Here is a 6,363-nt window from a genome sequence, read left to right on the forward strand (position 1 = left end):
CAGTTCCATCAATGCAATAATTTACGATCATCAAACTCACCACTCTACTACTTTATTTTAATGAGCATTGCTCTAACACAGTGGTGGCCAAAGTATTCCAGAAAGGGAAAAGAAGGTGCAGGTTTTCTTTTCAGCCACTGACTCCAACAGGTGATTTCACTGATGATCTCATCCCATCTGCTCAAAGTGATGCTAATCAGTGAAATCACCTGTTGGAGTCAGTGGCTGCAAAGAAAACCTGCACCCTCTTGGCCTTTTCTAGAATACTTTGGACATCACTGTTCTAACATTTACTGTTAATTTGTTTCTTTGCAGACATGCAGCCGTCGTTGGTGATTAAAGAAGAAACTCTCCCTGAACACCAGGAATGGAATCTGAGTGTTGACCAGGAGGACATTAAAGAAGAAGAGAAGCTGTGGATAAGTCAGCAGGGAGAGCAGCTTCAGCAGCTGGAGGAGGCAGATCTCACCAAGTTTGGTTTCACTGTCGTCCCTGTGAAGAGTGAAAATGATGATGAAAAACCAGAGTCATCACAGCTTCATCAAAGCCCAAGTGATGAGGGCACAGAGGCTGAGCCTGTAGCCAGCAGCTCATCTGTACACAGAACACTGACAGCAGAAGCTGATGGAGAGGACGATGGAGGACCACAACCAGCCAGCAACTCAGGTCCAAACAGTCATTTACAACCAGATACCAGTGTCAGGAGTTCAGACACTTCTGGAACTGACACTGATGACAGTGATGACTGGAAACAGACCAAAGAACTTCAGTCAAGTTTTAACTGTCGAAAAAATACCAGTAATGTTAGTTCAAGCAATTGCAACATTGCTGAAAAACAATTTCTTTGCTGTAATGCATCTAGAACCATGAACAACTCAGAGCAACACAAGGGGAGGCTAGCAAGCAGAAAACCATTTAGCTGTTCTGATCAGAGTAAAAGACAGAAACAGAAGGGCATTCTAAAGGAGCACATTAAAATTGAGACAGGAAGGAAACCATTTGACTGTTCTGAATGTGGTCGAAGATTTGGACATAAGAGCTACCTGAAAAAACATATGATAATTCATACAGGACAAAAACAATTTAGCTGTTCTGAATGTGGTCGAAGATTTGGACGAAGGACCAGTCTGAACGAACACATGAGAATTCATTCAGGGCAAAAACGATTTGGCTGTTCTGAATGCGGTCAACAATTTAGACGAAAGAGCAGTCTGAATGAACACATGAGAATTCATACAGGACAAAAACAATTTGGCTGTACTGAATGTAGTCAAAGATTTGGACGCAAGAGCAACCTGAAGAAACACATGATAATTCATACAGGACACAAACAATTTGGCTGTTCTGAATGTGGTCAAAGATTTGGACAAAACAGCACTCTGACCACACACATGATAATTCATACAGGACAAAAACAGTTTGGCTGTTCTGAGTGTGGCCGAACATTTGGACAAAAGAGCAGTCTGAACAGACACATGATCATTCATACAGGACGAAAACAGTTTGGCTGTTCTGAGTGTGGTCGAATATTTAGACATGAGAGCTACATGAAAAAACACATGATAATTCATACAGGACAACAACAGTTTGGCTGTTCTGAATGTGGTCGATGTTTTAGACGAAGGAGCACTCTGAAAGAACACATGAGAATTCATACAGAACAAAAACAATTTGGCTGTTCTGAATGTGGTCGATGTTTTAGACGAAAGAGCACTCTGAACGAGCACATGAGAATTCATACAGGACAAAAGCAGTTTGGTTGTTCTGAATGTGGTCAAAGATTTGGGCGAAAGAGCAACCTGAACAAACACATGATAATTCATACAGGACAAAAACTATTTGGCTGTTCTGAATGTGATCAAAGATTTGGACTAAAGAGCAGCCTGAACAGGCACATGATAATTCATACAGGACAAAAGCAGTTTGGCTGTTCTGAATGTGGTCGACGATTTGGACAAAAGGGCGACCTGATCAGACACATGATAATTCACACAGGACAAAAACAATTTGGCTGTTCTGAATGTGGCCAAAGATTTGGACGAAAGAGCAACCTGAACAAACACATGATAATTCACACAGGACAAAAACAATTTGGCTGTTCTGAATGTGGTCGAAGATTTGGACGAAAGAGCAACCTGAACAACCACATGATAATTCATACAGGACAAAAACAGTTTGTGTGTTCTGAATGTGGTCAAAGATTTGGACTAAAGACCAACCTGAACAAACACATGATAATTCACAGTCCCCAATGACTACGGCCTGAATTGAGCTGAAAGGGGAAAGATCTCGAAATACCAAGACCTGAAAAATGACCTAAGAACAACATGGTCATTGAAAGACATCAATATCATCCCAGTTGTGGTGGGAGCAACAGGCCTGATGAAGAAGAACCTGAAGAAATACCTTGAGGCAATCCCCGGTCACCCAAGTGCACATGAGGTGCAGTTGTCTGCGATTAAGGGAACGATCACCATCTTGAAGAGGGCCCTCAGATACAATGCCAGATCTGGTTAGGATAACTATAGAGCCTAGGGTGCAACTTTAGACCCCAGGTTTGGGGCCCATTGCATTCTACAAAAAAGACATCAAAGATAAATGAAAAACCAAAAGACAACAGTTGCAGAACCATCTGTTGCCTAACAACAACATATAAAATGGCTGACAGGAATTATATCCGATGCAATTCATGAATATCTTTACACTGGTTGCGACCTGGAAAATGAATAGAAATGCTACATAAGGAAAAAATTCGGAACTTAAAGGGTCCCTGCCACACCATGATGTTTTTACATATTCTTGAAGAATAAAAAAAGCTTTTTCCACATGTTGTCTTTGTTTTTCCCATAAAATTACACTGAACAAGGATTTAGATGTTTCATTACCCATCTGAGAATTAAAATTTACCGCCTCCGAGTTGACCTACTTTATCGCTGCGACAGATGTGACGTCATGCAAGTAAATGTGTCGAAATGCGGCTCTTGTTTACCAACACGGCAGACACGGACAGCGAAGGCATAGTGAGCGATTATAGCCAAAATTTTAAGTGAATATCGATTGTTTTTGAAGATGATGAGGAAGTTTCTGATGAACGAAGCGATGGTGAAAAGAATGAGGGGCTCCGACCACATATGTTCCAGCCGAACGTGACAGAAGACGAGGATGAATCGCAGCTGTCAGGGGATGACAACAACAACAACACTGTTGGATATAAGCTGCTTACAAAACACAGAATGGTTTGTTCACTCACCACCTTTTCTTATAAATTTATTCCTGGCACGGTGTGTTTGTGTATGAAAAAATTATTTCAGCAGCACAGCGTGCTTAAACTCAGGAGTTTGTTCTAAAATCACTGAAAAAAAGTTTCTGTACATTCTGTATATATTTAATCATTTATAAGTCAGTTTCTTGTGATTGCTAATTCTTCATTTTTTTTATTCAAAGCAAATGTTTGCAAATCTTTATCTGAAAAGCTGTAGACCCACATGGGATGGGGAAAAAGATTTCTAAATAAAAGAAAATTTTACTTCTATATCTGTTGTCAAATTTTATCAGGCATAATATTGTAGAAAAATGTTTATGCTAAATGGAGACTTTCCTGTTTAAAATACACATACAGAACATCTGTAATCATAAATTGTAAAACAAAGACAAAAACCATTTGTCTGTTCTCAGTGTGTTAAAATATTTAGCCACCTGAAAATACACATAATAACAGGGCTGTGAAAACTCCGCGGATTTCATCGTGGGGGGGGGGGGTGTTGCACTCTTTAATCGTGATTGTTACTGAGTTTTTAAAATGCTTATCGCAAAGCGTTCTTTTTTTTACGACATCGTGTAAGTTTTATAAGTTCGCGGAGACTGATCTGTGTGTTACAGATACAAATCAGTTTCCTCGGATCCGCGGAGTTTCGAGGAGAATAAATGCCACTCAAAGCCTGGCTGTTGCGACAGTTGTCATAAAGCGGGACTGGTTGGTTGCTGCGGCAACGCTGTGTGGCTCCTGTGCGAAGCTTAGCTATACGTAGCATGTGGACATCGCACACTTTTAGAACTTTCAAGTTTTTAAAAGAAGAATTTTGCAGCATGTCTGTGTCACGGAGCGACATCAGACAGAGCGAAGATGGGGAGAAAGACTGTTTGAAAAAGTCTGATAAGGACAAGAATCTGTGGAATTGTTGCTGGCTTCATCAACACACCTGAAAGTGAACTGGTAAATAAACATTGTGCTGTTCAAACAGAATTTCAGAAAAGATTATGTGCCTTTTTTTTCTTTCATTAATCTAGACTTTCTTTAGAAAAAAAAAAGACTGTGGCTTTGAATGAATTTAGGCTACATGAATTTACACAACAATGTCAATTAGTTTTTATTAATGTAGACTTTTTCATGGGGAAAAAAGACACTGGCTTTGAGTGGATTTACAGGAATTTACATAAGAATGTGTGGCTTTTTACTATAAGGTATGATATTGATATTTTGCAATGATTTTCAAAATATTCTACAAGCTTTAGCTGTGGTTTTTGAAATACTTTAACAGTCTTTTCAGTCTTCATGAATTTCATGTAGTTTAATTGTTTTGAGTTAATGCATCATTTGGCTTACAATTAAAAGGAAAATCATTCCAGGTCCAACTTCCACGTCATATTCTGTTATTTCAACATCATCATTAACAGGTCAAATGAAAGGTTGAATCTAGGATCATTTAAATTTAAAGGCACTAATTTTGAGATTTGTTCTTCCAGGAGATGTTGAAAATGTATCAGTAGATGAAAATTTAATTTGGTTTCTGGGGCCCCACAAGGCCCTAGACCCCAACTCCTGGGGAGCGGCAACTGTGCCCCCCAGACCCCCTCCGAATTTTCCTCAGATTTTACAATTTTCATTTCATAGCCCTGATAATAATTCATGCAGGAGACACAAACAAAATACCAAGACCTTAAAAATGATCTATGGACAACATGGTCATTGAAAGAACTTGCTAAAGGGGTTAAATTTCTCCATCACTATGACAGATTCCATTCAATTGGGCTCAGAGGTGGTTCTAAGTGTTTTGGTGCCTGAGGCCTCGGATTTTCTGTGGCAAAGCCCCGTGTGCAAACAAGGGAACAGCTGAAGGGACTTACTTTAGGCGAGATTATGATTTAAATTATAGATTGACAACAGCTGTATGACAGACGTCATGTGCCCGGTCACATGACAACAGCTGAACAAAGGAAAAAAGTCACAAATCGTCAAGTAAAGGTGGACAAATGAGCCTGCACTTCTCCCATCACTGAAAAACCTGCGAATCAAGAGTGCATAAAAGACCAAAACCAAAACTAACAAAGTTCCAGCCACAAACAGCTGGAACGTGCATAAATAGTTAAAAGAGGTTGATAAAATGTTGTTTCTGTATGACAATGTTGCTTTTGTTCCACACATGGACGAGTCACATTCAGCTCGTCGGATCTTTAGTTATTGATCCGTTCAGATATCGGCAACGTTCGTGCAAGATGTTGGACTTGGGAGGTTGGACGACAGTCATACGGAATGCTGACAGTACGGGACCTCGAGGAACCGTCAAGACAGAAAGCAAAACGGAATGTGTACGAATTGAGGTTGTCGTCAGGATTCGTTAACATTTTTCAACAGTTTGAAAATTCTGACAAAGTGCCAGCTACAGAGACGAAGCTGGACGATGGTTAAATGATGCATCTGAAAATCAACTTAAGTCCAAGTTTCTTGTTTTGCTTTGGCTTCATTGTTCTTTATCAGTACCATCTGTCTGGGGCTTAGAGGTTTAATTGTTGAACAAACACACCCACACACAAACAAACACACATTAAAATAACATAAATAACAATGAAAAATAATTCAATGAAATAACATAAATAAAACCAGAATTCCTTCATAGGTTTTGTACAAATATTTTGAGACTTCTGACAGCTCCCATAATATGAATCATAAAAAGGTGCTGTGTTCAAACAATACAAAACAGTGCAAAAAACAAACAAACAAATAAACAAAAAAAAAAACAATACAAAAGTTGTAGTGCAGATTTAACTCGGTCAGTCCCAATGACAGCAAATGTTTTTTATTTTTCAGCAACATAAATGGAAATGGTGCTATGGTCAGTGAATACTTTGTATTTTGTAACAATGGTCCTTATAGAAGCAGAATGGGCAAACAACACAAGATAAAACTACAATGTAGCACTAAAGCTCATCCAAATCTTGTCCACCTTAACTGTCTACCTGATAACAACAGCACGGGGTCCATCATGGCACCGTGCTGCTCCGCTAGGAATTATGACATATGAAATCTCTCCGAGTAAAATTTCCTAGTCATGACTCATCTTCCACCACTTATCCGGGATCACAGGC

The sequence above is a fragment of the Thalassophryne amazonica genome, unplaced genomic scaffold (genome assembly GCF_902500255.1).
Source record: "Thalassophryne amazonica unplaced genomic scaffold, fThaAma1.1, whole genome shotgun sequence".
NCBI lineage: Eukaryota > Metazoa > Chordata > Actinopteri > Batrachoidiformes > Batrachoididae > Thalassophryne > Thalassophryne amazonica.